The 15,038-nt window shown below is 35.7% G+C and overlaps 1 long non-coding RNA gene across 2 annotated transcripts; it reads left to right on the plus strand.

Moving 5' to 3' along the window:
• The first annotated feature begins 2,504 nt into the window (after positions 1–2,504).
• Positions 2,505–6,589, plus strand: LOC147396227 (uncharacterized). 2 transcript variants are annotated; one of them, XR_015180864.1, is made up of 6 exons: positions 2,505–2,743; positions 3,766–3,819; positions 4,045–4,132; positions 4,745–4,905; positions 5,046–5,104; positions 6,197–6,589. It is a non-coding gene; the product is annotated as an uncharacterized LOC147396227 (long non-coding RNA). The 2 variants fall into 2 exon arrangements; XR_015180863.1 differs by having other exon boundaries at positions 4,745–4,826.
• The last annotated feature ends 8,449 nt before the right edge of the window (positions 6,590–15,038 follow it).

Raw genomic sequence — 15,038 nt, forward strand, 5'->3', positions numbered from 1 at the left:
ACTAATACTACGTTGGCAATCGAGACATGTAACTGTATGATTTACAATAGGTCAAAGGCTCAGGTCGCTCCAACCTGACTGCATCGATATACCTTTCAGAATCACCTAATCAAATGATACTGATGCTCCAGTTTTATATACCTTAAGATACGTGACTGGAGTTGTGATTTTCATGAATGACGTCGCATCTCTGAAGAGACCGGGCCACGCACTAGTATCACGTTGGCTATATGGGACATGCAAGAGTGCAAAGCAATAAACATGCTAGTGGTGTGTGCAAAACAGGGTGGGGTGTGCTCGAGGCATTTTTTCAGATAAATAAGCCCATAGGCTAATCATATTATCACAACATGGGTATCATAGAAACATTAATCAAGATAATACACAAACCTATCATATCAAGATCAACATAAGCACATCAAACGTATATTCCTATCGAGATCATAGCATGTTAGATAAGCAATCAACACAAACATTAATAATCAGATTCGATCGTTAAAACAAGCGTACAATTCTTAGTCCAAACCAAAAAAAAATTTTATGGTCCAATCAAGGTTATTTTGGGGTGACCCTACACAAATCGAGATTCTCAAAGAACATTGAATTGAGGACAGATTGATAGTTGTGGAGGAGTGATGACTTTTTTTTTTTTTTTTTTTTTTGCATTTTTGAATTTATGACTCAACAAATTTCTCAATGAGAACTTAGGTTATCTCGACTAACACATTAAGCTTTCAAAATTACTAAGAGTCATTAGGCCACGTGACTTCCTCATTGATAATCTAATTTCATGGCTTTTACAATTTTGATTGGAAAAGATTTGGATCCGAAAATAAAATTCAATTATTTATTTTTTATTTTAGATCAAAAGTTTTGAAAATGGGTGGCATTGAAATTTCAAATTTAAAGATCAAAGTTCGAAATGAAAATTAATTTAAAAATTTTCTTGAAAATTTTCCTTTAAAAATTTTCAGAATTTCATCCGCCACAAGCACGCGGCATTTGATCATCTTTTTGAGTGCCACGCAGCGAGGTCAATGACTTTAGAAAGAACGAAATCTTACTAAGCTAGAAAGACTAACCCCTAAAAGAATTATAAAACAAAAAAAAATTTCTATATTACTGTCAGCAACACAGCCTGATTGTTTGTGTTTTAATTGCTGCATGCAAGCAAATGACATCCTAAAAAAAAATTGTTTTATTACTGCCAGTACAACACCCAAAAGAAATGCATTTCTTTGTTTTATTGCTGGTAGCACACACAACATTATCAACAAAACAAAAAAATTAAAAAAATTTTAATATATGTTGCTGCCAACCACATAAGTCACATTATTTCACAAAGACAATCATTCCTTTTTCTTTTATGTAGCTGGCAGCATACAAAATACTCAACTCAATTTTTTTTTTTTAAATTTCTCATTATTTTTTTGTTGCCATCAAACACAAGCACACACATGCACACCACACTCATTCTCTCTTCCCTTACTTTCAGCGTAACCAACAGTGCAATCCCTTTTTTTTTTTTTTATGTTGCTACCAGCAACATAACTCACACAGCCCTTTTTTTTTTTTAATATGTTGCTCTAGCACAGACATCTCATATGGGCGCACATCACATGTCACACATACAAGCAGGTTACATATGTCACAGTAAAAGAAAACCAAAAATTATATATAAAAAAAAAAAATGCAAAGTGAGACAGCCGCTAATAAATTTCTTCTTTGAAGTTGCTGCCAACACACACCTCCCCGAACTTTCACTCTCTACTGCCGGTCATTCTCCTATCCCTCATACTCATCCTTTTTCATTTCTAGAATCAATTCGGAAGCATACCTCTCGACAAATTTCAGATACCCATTGACCTCATGTTCAGGAATATTAAATAAGATGATCGACCCATATTGGAAAACTATCAAGTATCGGCAACTACTCCCACTTAAGCTACCCTCCAGAACTTCACTGAATCTAAAAACATAATAATTGATCAGTCGAGACGCGGGTGGAATAAAATTGACCTTGTTCTGTTTCACCAAGTTTTTCAGATCGATCACTACAAAAAAAATGTAAAATTAGAACACAAGGGTAAAACGGAATTAAGCCGTTTTTATTAAAAAACGGTATTAAACCGTTTTATTTTTAAAAACCGTTTTATCCGACCCGATATCCGTCTCTTTAGATGGAACGAAAGTCCTCTCTCTCACTCTGCTCTCTCTCTCTCTCTCTCTCTCTCTCGATGTCAGTGTTCTCTCGTCTCTCTCATTCGATCTAAGTCGCTCTCTCGATTGTCGCTCTCTCTAGATCTCAGTCGCTCTCCCTCGATCTCATCTCTCTCTCGTTCAGTCACTCTCTCGATCGTCTCTCTCTCTCTCGATCTCAGTCGCTCTCCCTTGATCTCATCTCTCTCTAGCTCAGTCGCTCGCTTGATCTCAGTTGCTCTCACTCGATCTCATCTCTCTCTTGCTCAACCGCTCACTCAATCGATCTCTCGGACTAGGTACTCTCTCTAATCCCTCTATTCTTGAAATAGGGAGATCTTTGGATAGTTTACAGCCAGATCTTGCTTCAACGATTGAATCTGGTAGGATTCCTGGATCAATTGTGTATCGTTACTTCGAATTGGAGAAGTCTGCAGTGTTTCCATGGTAGCTTCAGTTTGGGGGATTTAAGGAGCGATTGTTGGCTGATGATCTGTTCTTGGCTAAAGTTTCCATGGATTGTGGTGTTGGAATCTTTACTAAGGTTTTATAATAATTATTTTTTTCTTTTATATTTGTTGGTTTGATGTGATTTGATTTCATTTTACGTCGATGATGTTTCTCTTGTTTGTGAAATCTCGGATTTTTCGCCTTGCTATGTATATAATTTCATGAATTTTTTCAAGTAAATATGGTTAACTGGAAATACTATTACATTGATAATCTATATTGATTTGGAGGAACTGTCTTCATATCTCCAAATCAATATAGGTTATAAGCTATATAACGTTGATTTGAAGTTTAATTCTGGTTTTATAAATTTCAACCTTGTGGAATCTTGCCAAAATAATAATTATAAAGCATTTTCATCATCTGCACTATATTGTTTAGGAGAAACAAACTTCTTAGTCCTTAGAGACCCAACCAAATTATATTGTTTCACTGATGTTTTTCTACTTTTATGTCATTTGATGCTTTCTTTGATATAGTATGTAAATATTTTGGATTTTTTGAGACCCAGCCATCCAATTTTGGATTTTTTTGAAATAAATATATTATTATTATGTAAATATTTCAATTTATTGAACAAATTATGTGATTTTATTGGTATAGTATATGGTTTAATGTACTAGGAGTGAAGATCTAAAAGCTTTTTTTAATCAAAGTGTATGTTACATCATCTGTTGAGGACCTCATCTAAAGTAAGAAGTAGAAAACTTGGATCATTTACCATAGGATGCGTAGAATCATAATCTTTTTCTTGTGTATCCTAAGGCAAATGTTCCTGTATCTCATTCCCATCTTTAATTTTTATTTATTTGATCCAAATTTTGTTTTTGTCAAATGTTATTTGTTTAGTGTCTGTTTGGATGTCTAATATGGTAGTATCGATTCAATTATTTAAGTTTCAAGTAACTTTTAGGTGGGAAGATTGAGGGTGACCTATCAATTGCCAATCACCATTACTTACTCCTGATCCTTCGAAATTTAATTTTATAGTAAACGTGACATCTTACCTGATCCTGTTTCATTTCAATATTATGTTGATCACCATTTTTGTGGTAGTGATGTTGCTCTTGTCTTGTGGTATGGCTACTGCAAATCTGCAACTCAACCTTGGTAAGCACATCAAACCATATCCATGTTTTATGCAATTTGTGTCTCAACTCTTAAGGCTGTTAATGGATCAGATCAAACCTGAAATCGGATCAGTTTTGATTCGATAATTTCGAATCTAGATCAATATTTGGGTTCCAATAAGGATCTAATTTAATAATATTTACCGAATCCGAACTATGTTACTATGCTAACAAAATAAGATGTATTTTTATTCCCATTTTACAGGAAGAAGGTTTCTTGGTGTATCAATTGAATCCGACTATGGGCAAACTTATAAAACAATAGGAGGTGGAGACTATGGTGGCAATAGAAGGTAAGATGTCATTTAAGTTTCAAGTAACTTTTAGGTGGGAAGATTGAGGGTGACCTATCAATTGCCAATCACCATTACTTACTCCTGGTCCTTTGGCAACATATTCAAGTTTTAGTTGTATATCAGTTTAGTTTATTATTAAAACTGACTTTTTAAGTCCCTATCCTCTTTAACACTTTCTACATGGCACTAGAACATAGATTGTGATCCCTTTCAGATTTAAGCATTTTAGTTCATGATGGGCAGGATTAATTCTTGGAAGTTGGCTACTAATTTAGAAAACCAACTTCAGTTAATTACAGCTTTTTAGGCCTAAAAATGAGTCCAAATTAAAGAGTGAGTCATGATTCATGTAGCAAGATGGGAGACATCCTGCTAAACATATAACTTTGCTTTAGTTGATGTTGCTCATGTCTTTGGAACTTTGTTCTCACTAAGAAAATCAAAACACAGGTGTTCATTTACTACTACAACTACTACTGCTTCTAGTATTACTACACGATGGCACAGGAATAAGGGTTATTTTATATATATCATTGAGCATAAAACTGTTTCTTATTTTTCTGTCTTTAACACATTTGTCTTGCTTGTTTGATTCTCGGTCTCAATCAGCTTGATTCCAATTCCCAATTAAGAGAAATGATGCAAAAACCCAGAATTTCTTCCACAAGAGACGTCCCTTGAAAGAATGCAGGTACCGTCCCTTTATCTTTTGCCAAGTGAGCATGTTAAATAGTGAGGTTTACACATTTCCCGGTCCTGCTTTCTGTGATGTAAGATTGCCAGTGTTGAAGAGGGACATCGTATTCCTCGATTATTTTTCGTGATTTAGATTACTATAGCTAGTTGGTACATGCTTGTTCTCCGTTGTTTTTTATTTTTATTTTGACTTTTATTTTATAATTTTCTGCAGCAAGTTTTGGCCTTACAGCAATCACTTTTGTCTAATCTTGGTCAATCGCAATCAGCACAGTAAGTCAAGGCATTTACCAATTGCTATAAATCTTTGCTTAAATTTACTTCACAACCATAATGTTCATTTTCTGTTGGAAGGCGACTCTCAAGCACATATAGTAGGCTATGTAATGCCTTAATTTAGTGTTTCATGGACTGTTTCATTTGTTTATTCTCTGGGTGACTGTGCGGGACACTGAGTTAGACTTTATGCTCACGTGGAGGTGTGCATAGAACCAAAGATTTTTCTCTCATATCATTAGGAAAAGCATCGATGTTTCTGTGCACACCTCCTCGTCAGCACAGTCACTACATGCAGATTGTTTATGATTATATATTTAGATATGGATTTATTTGTTTTCTTGCTGTTTATTTCTTCTCTTTTTTATGATGATGGTTATGCTTTATGAAAATTGTATTGGTGGGATGTATATGTATGATAAATGAATTAAGACTATGTATATAATCAGGTTATAAGAAATTCTAAGTTGGTCTTATAGGATAAGTTATTAGTGATGTATAGCTGATCAATTACTTGCAATCATGTACCTTAACTTGCCGTTTTGACGATTTGGGTGTGGCCCAAATGTTAAGATACCGTGTATTTGAGTGAGATAAAAACAATTAGGTTTGAGTTTTCTTGGCATATTGTTGGCTGAGATGATCTCATTATTCAAATTATATCTCCGGGTGATGAAGTACCGTTGAATCGGTAGTGCATTTCAGCTTGGAATATGTAGAACAACACTCCACTCAGAAGGATAGGTTGTTGAGTATGACTTGGTCATATTGTTGTCTATCAAGTTTCTTTCAGACTATGAACAACATTTCCCCTCTATTTTTTGCAGTTTTGTTTTTGTTTTTGGTGTTGTAATCTATATTGTTTTTGGTTTTGTTTTTAAATCAGTGCTTTGTTTGCGTCTCTAATCTATATAGTTGAATTGTGTCTCTCATGTTTCTTAGCATTCTTGTGTTGTTTTTGTACTCATATGTAATTTTCTTAGATGGATTCTTTTTGTTCTTTATTTGCTGTATGCCTATATCAGTAATAGATTTCATCTTGGGGATATGTGTGAGTATTAGTTGAGTTGTGTCTCTCATGTTTCATAGGTGAATGAAGGAGAATCAGAGTAATCCCACACATTTTGCTTAGGGTCTAAAGGAACCAAAAGCTTCAAACCCAAAGTTGAATCTGGTTCGTTAACTTGAATACATAGATGAAGTGAAGATGGCTTCAAGATGCTGTTTTTATTAATAGATGTAGATTTCCCATCTTGAAACCTTTTTTCTTTATTATTGTCTCGAAGAGGAAGAGTAAGAGGGACCCTTTTTTTTGAACTACTACTTTATTGCTTCTTGTGGTTGGGGACTGTATTTTTCTTGTTGTCGAATGGGATGATGATTTAAGCATAATTGGTTTGAATTTGTAAATTATGACTCATTGCAACTCTTTTTGTGTATAAATTAATGTGATAGAGAACCTCGATGTTCTCTATTTCGACCTATTCTAACCGTGGGTAATAGGCAAGTAGCAAAAAAAAAAAAAAACAATTTATTTTAGATATCAATTAATAACAATTTTAGATATCGGTTTATAACCGATTTCTAAAGTCTCTGACGTAGGACATCAGTTCTATAAAATCCGATGTCTTAAATCTTTTTGGGTTATTGTGTTTAGGTATATAAAGACGCAGATTAGGAAGGGTTTTAAGCCGTTCCAAATTCCGAGATCTGGAACGGTTTTTAACCGTTCCAAATCATGAAACATAGAACGGCTTTCAGCCGTTTAACCTCATTAACGACGCCTCGATTAAAGACGGTCTGCAAGCCGTTTCATAGTGGCTTAGGAACGGTAATAAACCGTTCCTAATTGCCATATTTGTTGTAGTGGATGCTAGTAGCGAAGAGAAGAAAGAAAGAAAAAAAAACTCTCTTAATCGACATCTTCATCTCCTCTTCTTCTACGCCATTACTGCCATGACCGACCTCTAAACACGAAACTAGTTCGTTAAATTTGAATGTCTGAGGTGAAGGGATCAAAGATAAACTTCTACCAACGAAGAGAGCATCATTGTTGGATCTGAAACTAAAATCGTGATTTCTTGGCTTGGTGAACGAAGAGAACAAACTTGTTTGGGAAGTTAGGATTAGTGATTGGGTACGAGCGGTTGAAGTTGGGGGTCTTAGATGGAATTAAGTCTCTGAAAGTGAAGAGAGATCTGCTGTCGAGAACACAGAAATTAGGATTTTTGTTCAGTTCTCATGAGGACTTGAAATAGGGACTGTTCAGATAAGAGGAAGAAACAGAGATGAGAGAAATCTAGTAGAGAGAGAGAGAGAGAGAAACGTCTCTCTCCTTTGCGGCCCCCTTCTTTCTTCCATTGGGGAAGAAGATAAAACATGTAAAATCAATTTTGTACTAGTAGCACACCTCGTATTTTAAAAAATTGATGTTGCTAACAGAAGCGCACAAATATCTCTTTTTTAATTTTTTTACTTGCTGCCAATAAACATATCAACTCGCCTAAAAAATTTTAAAAACAAAATACTATCAAAGAACGAATCACACACACCTAGTAAAAATAAAACGATTTAAAAAAAAAAAAAAAAGATTACTGTCAAACACACCTTATAAAAATAAAAGATTTAAAAAAAAAACATACTGTCCAAGGACAGATCAAACATGCCTAAAACTGTATATATAAAAAATAATACTGTCGCAGGATAGATGTCAACAAAAAAAAAAAAAAAAACGAGCTTCATGATTCAACAAGCATTACTCCATCCTTAACAACTCCACCCTCAATAAAGTTATCCTCTTGAAATCTTGAATTATTTAGGGTTATTCCAAATGATCCTTCATTGGACCATAAAAAAATAATAATAATATGCCAAAGCAGAATATTCATAATCTAAACAAATGATCAATAATTGAGCAAAAAAAGAATGATAAAAATAAAAAATAAACAAATAAACAAACAACTAAAAAAAAACTAGGTCGTTTTGGCAATGCTCCCATACTTGGGGCCTTTCAAGTTTGATCCTCAATAATCCCCAGCGGAGTCATCACTGAAAGCCCTCAATTCGTGAGGTATGCGGATTCCCTTTTGATTTTCGAGGGTTGGGAGACATCACCTAGTTATTACGGTCTACGAACCAAGCATTGACTCAAGATGGATAAAAAAATGACTAATCTACAAAAAGAAACTAAGTCCAGGGATCACGTTACGGGATTGGAAGGTATTAGGCACCAACCCCGCCCTACAAAAGTCGGTCTCTACTATTTCCCAAGAAGATTACATTGCTAAAAAAAACCTAAAATAAATAATTAAAGCAAATAAAAAAAATAAAGGGAAAATATACCTATACGATCGCAATAAGTCGTTCTCTCAAAACTGGTAGAGTGGTTTTTCGTGAAATATTTCTCGTTTTATTTCTGTCATTGAATCTACTTCAGATCTGAGTGTTTCCTAAATTTTGAAGAATTTCTGGGTATTTTATGGAGAGTTTCTAGGTGATTGTGAGTAAAACCTAGGATTTGGATGATAGGTAAGGGGTTAGGGCTTCAAAATCAGGGTTTTGAGAAGGATATGGAGGCTTTTTGACCTATTTTTTCAAGGATTTTCTTTTACCTACGAAATTAGCTTGTGGAGATTCTCTATTTATAGAGTTTTTTGGGTAGAGTTAGTTTTTTATTAGGTTTCTTTTAGGATTTTAATTAGGATTTTGACTTTAGTCTCATGAGATTGAATTGGTCTTTTTAGATTAGGATTTTGACTTAAGTCTTACGAGATTGACTTGGTTCCTTTAGATTAGGGTTTTAATTAGGATTTTGACTTAAGTCTTATGTGATTGACTTGGTTAGGGTTTTAATTACGGTTTTGACTTAAGTCTTATGAGATTGACTTTATTTTTTAGGATTTTGATTTAATTATTATGAGATTGACTTGGTTTAGATTTTTAAATTAATTTTATTAAGATTTTACTTTACATTAATTAATATTTAATTTATTAATTTTGAAATTAAAAATTTTAAAAATTAAAAAATTACCGTTTTACCCCTGAAGAGAACTTTTGAGTTTGAAGTCGGTTTTCAATGTTTCAGGATGTTTTGGAATCGATTTTGCATAACGAATTCAATGGGATTATTGTTTGTGTAATTTACAAAATTTTTTGGCGTGAAATAATTGTCAACCCTTATGATAATTTTGTTGAATTTGGTGAAAATTGACGAAATGATTTATTTGATTTCATTTTATTGTTTTATATGTTCGAAAAGAGTTTTCCTAAGTGTAAGGGGGTTCTAAGGATGTTTTGATGTTAGGGGTATTTTGGTAATTTGATCATTTTTTAGTAATTTTTACCATGAGGTTTCTTTTTGTCTGTGAAATGATGATTTCTATGTTTTTGGGATTATATTTTCTTAGCGTAGCGTGGTTTCTACAGTTTTGTTAGTTTGAGATACCTAATCTGAATTTCTGAAACATATCTAGTAATAAATAAAGCATTGGAATAATCATCTATCATTGGGAATCGTCGCGATCGGATTGACGAATTAATTAATCAGGCGAGTGCAAAAATGGGGTGTCTACAATAGGAGGGAACGATTTGTGGAACACTAAAATCTATGTGATCCCATGTTTTCTTGAAAAAGTCAAAGGAATTTTGTCAATCAAGTTTTAACATCGGAGGGACGGGGGATAAAAACAAGAATGTGGAAGTTATCCTGATCCTTAAAATTCAAGGATCCTGAGTGGATATAGATCCAGGTAGAACCCTCAAATTTGGTAAATGATTATGATAAGATAAAGTTCCGAAAAGGAAGGAGTGAATAAGGCCATGATCCTGATTCAATACATTCCAAATTGAATTGGAAAAAGGTTGGAAAGTGAGATTTGACCCCTATAAATAGATGGCAAGGCACATCAAAGATATGTTCTTCTTCGGTCCTTACTATGCCTTTGTTAATTTTTCTACTAAATCTACTTTGGCATCGAAGAGGTTGCTCTGCAAGCACACCTAGGAGTTCAAGAGTTGTAGATTGAACACTGATCTTGGAAATCTTGAGGTAGAACAACAAATTGCATGTTCTGTGGAAAATGCTTAAAGGGAAAAAGACCACCATGGTGACAACAAGGTAAGAAGATGTTAAGGGAGGTGGGGTTACGCTTCAGGCCCCGTCTACACCCCAAGATCACATGCAAGCCATGTACAAACTGCTGGTGTAGGTAAAAGCAAACATGCATGAATGACTTGATCACTAAAATGTTGAAATACAGGCCTTGAGGAGGGAAAAAAAAAGCTACGTCAACAAGTAACTGAAGGGATTGAAGGTGGGGATGATTGAAATCTAGAGGATAGGGTTATTGAGAAAAAACACAATACTGTAGAAACTGAGTAAATGAATCTAGATCGGAGGGAAAACACTATGGCTTGGGAAACTATGACCAGAGAAGAGGTTGAGGGTCCATTGCGTAAACAAAACGATAGAAATATACTTAAGGGGAAGGAGAAAATTTATTGGAATGTAATAAGAGAACTCAAGGGAACCCTATTCTTAGAGGTGATAATATCAACTGATCCCCCAAGAGTGTTTCACCTTTCGAATTGAGGTGTTCAATGGAACTAAAAACCTATTGAAGCATATGCTGCATTATAAGATATAGATGGTCTTGTATCAGGGAGATAATGTTATTATGTGCAAATTTTTCCTCTCCGCCTTGAGGCAAGGTGTTATCATATGGTACCAAGGACTCCCTTCTGGCTTGTTTAGGAATTTTAACGAGCTCAAAGAGATTTTCATTGCACAATTTGTCTACAATAAGAAGAGAAATGTTGGGATGAATGTATTTTCCCATTTGAAACAACAGCACAAGGAGAGTATCTGAGCATTCACTACATGCTTCTAGTCAAAATTGTTGACCGTTTAGGACCCCGATGAGAAGTAGGTCTATATGGCGTTTATGACTATCATATTCCCAGGGCCGAAGCTTCATGAGACCTTGATTATGTTAAGCCCACCAGGGAGAAAGATCTTTAAGTAAAAGTGGAGAAGTACATCTGGATAGAAGAATCGATGAAGGGTCAAGCGCAAGCAACACATTTAGAACTCTATAACGTGTGACTAATTGGCTTCACGATTTTGGGTTGTTTAATTACACTAGGATTCTATACATAAAAGATATCGATATTTTAGGAATCCTAATATTGTTAGAATTATAGATATTTTTTAAGGTTAGTAAGAAATCTTGATAGATAGGAGTCTTACTAAAAGAATAACTTTAGACCCTTAATCTTCATCTATAAAAAGGGTCGGTGACCCCATATTGGTATACAAAAATACATGAAAAGAAATAACTAAGTGTGAAAAACGCATAAAGTAGAGAGTTCTAAAAAGAGTGATATCCATCAATCACTAGAACCCTAGTCGATCCACATAGATAAAAGGGAGAAGAAAGCCAATTTGATTGGGATTTCGAAAGTTTTAAGGAACACATCGATTATAGGGCACATCTCTAATGATTTTGAATCAATGACTTTATGATGGCACAATAAGGTAAGTACTATCAACTTGTTTTAATAATTGAATGAATAGTATACTTGAGGTATGCAATAGATTAGATTCTATTGGGAAATCATAGTGTATTAAAGTCATGTTTGAGATTTTGAATGAGTAAAAATCTAACATATGATATCAGAGCATTAGGTTTCTGGAATCGACATATCTTAGTTTATAGACTATTCATGCATGAAAGTTACCATGACTTAAATTCTTTTTATATTTTTTCTCTTTGATTGCATTTTTTATATTCAAAATTTAGATTTTTGTTTTGACTTCAAAAATTCAGATTTTGATTTTGATTTAGGAAACCCCAATTTTGGTTTTGATTTCAAAAATTCAAATTTTTGTTTTGATTTATTCTAATTTGGGAATTCAGCATATGTTTTTGAATATTAATTTGGGGAACTTCGGATTCCAAATTTGGAAATTCTTTGAATTCCAATTCGGTAATTTCTACTTTGGATGGTTCTAAAAATACTTGCAGGTGGAATTTCTTAATTGATTTTAGATCGTGGAGCTAATCAGGACTTTTTCAAATCCTTCCATATTTTATGGAATTCAAGGAATGATCATTTAATAATTGGGACAATTTTAGCCATAGGATTTATTTGGCAAATCCAACATAAATTGATGATGATGATCGGACTGTGACCTTGACTGTAATATTTCTATGTTGACCATAAGATAATTTTGGATTGTAGTAGAGACCGATCATTTTGATCGGGCGGGTTTGGTGCCTAATACCTTTCGAAATCGTAATCTGACCCCTTACCCATATCTTTGATCCGTGGACCGATCCATATCCATTTGAAGTTATTTATGGTTCCTAGACCTAAACTAGGTGGCGACTCCTTTATTTTAAAATCCTCCATTTAATAAATTGGACCCCTATCTACTATTTAGTGAAAATGGGTCGAAGCGATTTCAATTGAATGTTTGGGTTGCGTAGATGGGTTAAGGTAATTTAGGTGATTTCGGACTAGTTTGTTGTTTTGTCGAAGCATCTACGGTATAGATGGGTCTTGGTCGGAGACCTGCTGTGGCTTTTGAGGAGGCAAAGGACATTCAACCGTTGGCTAGGACCAGACTCGAGACTGGAGCTAGTTTAATGTGACAAATAGAGGAGTCTTCCTCTGTCACTTTTGATGGTTATTCTGATAAAGCTTCTTATACCAATGAGTCTTTTTCTAAGGGCAAGATGGATGTTAAAGCTTCGCGACGTCACACTGTTTCTAAACGTCTGACTAAAGGGAGGCATGTTATGACTAGGAGAGCCACTTGTAGGCCACGAGGTGGAGGTCGTAGGGCTAACGAAAATCGTGGTATGGGTAAGGCTCTGTTGTAGAGGCAACTAGGGTTGAGATTTTAGCCTACATCCTAGAGCGGGTTGCGGATACATCATTGTTGACCGGGTTGAGTGGTCATATTTCTATGCTCGTGAGGATGGATGAGCCGATTCATTACCCTTCCAACCATTTCTGTGGTAGTTGGAAGATGTTCATGGACGTGTACCCCCTTTCCACTGAAGACCTACGAAGGCAGTTCACTTGCGCTGGATTTGGATCTTTTATAAGGATACCCTACTTTTGGGCTGATCAATCGGTATTCATTATCATGATGGAGTATTGGTTTCCAATTACGTATTCTTTCCACATGTCAGAGACGGAGATTGGTATTTGTCTGTCAGACTTTGTGATGATCACCGGGTTGGTGATGGAGGGAGAGACACTTCAGCCACATCTTCTTCCCTTAGAGGAGGATGCTGCTTTGCTAGGGATCCCGTATATTCCCATGGGCTTAGTTGGCAAGTTGGGTCGCCTTAGCATAAGCTATTTATGGGGCTTGTTGGGATACCGTGGTCGCACGGTCCAGAGGGGAGATGCTGACTTCGTTGTTATTTTTCACATTGCATTCTTATGCATGTTGGGGAGTTGCTTCTTTTTGGAGGACGACTCCACTATATTTTCTATCTTCCTTCCCTTCTTCTGAGATATTGAGCGAGTCATTGACTTTGACTAGGGGAGTCTCATTAATGGTACCATTCTTGGTGGCATAGATCGGGTTGTTGAGGGTATCACATCCCCTCCTAGTGGTGGGGTTTCTATCAGATTCTTTTTGGCCATTCATCGAGGTGATTTCCCCTTCTTCTTTTATGTTTGTATTTTTGCCCATCTTTGATCTACAGTCTTCTAATTCTATTTTTTCTTCAACTTCAGCTCTTCGTCCATGTACACTTTCTATACTATCTTCAGACAATGTGCCATCTTGATAAGGGCAACTCGAGACTATTGGGCAGTCAAGAACAACTCTCTTAGTGCTAGAGCTCACTTCGACCGATGTCACTTGTGAGAGGTCTTTTTATTATTTTATCGCTTTGTTGATCTTCCTGCATATACTATGTTTTGATCATCTTGTTTTGTAAATTTTCTCTATTACTCTTCCAGATCTACCCTACTCGATCTAGTAACATTGGGAGGTTCGGGCTACTTTCCATCAGGATCTATGCAGGGTGATCTATCAGTACTTCATTGGTCATGTCTCTTATGTGTACTATCTTGAGCAGCAATTATTATTTCAACATGATCGATCCTTGCGTATCTCGGTTGCTCCTCTTGCCCCACTTACAGTAGACATGACTGTAGATGCTTATTTGGCTCAAGTTGGTAGCGTATTGACGCATGAACTGGCTACTGAGTGTGACTAGATCCGATGGTTCCGGGAGGCCTTGATTGGTTGTTTGATGCCATGCATGTCAATCCGAGCCGGGGTCACAGAAATAGGGGGCATCTTGATTTGAGAGCACGAAGATACGATAACTCCTTAATCTCCTGCTCGTTTCAATATCCATTTTAGAGGTTCTCTTACACTTTGATTTATTTGATAGATTGATGATTTTCGTCGCTTCCATGAGGGCTATGACATGATTGAGCGCAGATGGCTCGGTACCTGGAGATGGAGGGTAGGTGGCGGGTTACCCAAGCAGAGGTAGAGTCCTAAGCAGCGACCATTCGGGACTAGGCTGATCGTATACTGGCTTTTCAAATGGAGATGGCCATGCAAGAGTCCTAGATGAAAGCTGAGATGGTATAACACTTGTTTCTTTTCATGGTTCCTTTAATTATGTCTTTCTTAGTCTAATCATTGCTTCTCCTTTCTGTGGTTGTTTTACGATTATTATTGTCGTTGTGATAGAGCGAGTACCTCTGCTCACCCACCTACTCCCCCACAGGTATCAAATTTACTTTCAGTCATTTTCGTCTAACATTTTGTGTATAGACTGTATTTGATCATTATTACTTTTCAAGCCTCTGCCTCTGCCGAACCCTCTACTCCTGCGCCTGGTACTTTTGCTCCGACGACCAATGAGGATGCAATGCTAGATCAAGAGTA

Source organism: Akebia trifoliata, chromosome 8, assembly GCF_017979445.1.
Source record: "Akebia trifoliata isolate Shusen 1 chromosome 8, ASM1797944v1, whole genome shotgun sequence".
NCBI lineage: Eukaryota > Viridiplantae > Streptophyta > Magnoliopsida > Ranunculales > Lardizabalaceae > Akebia > Akebia trifoliata.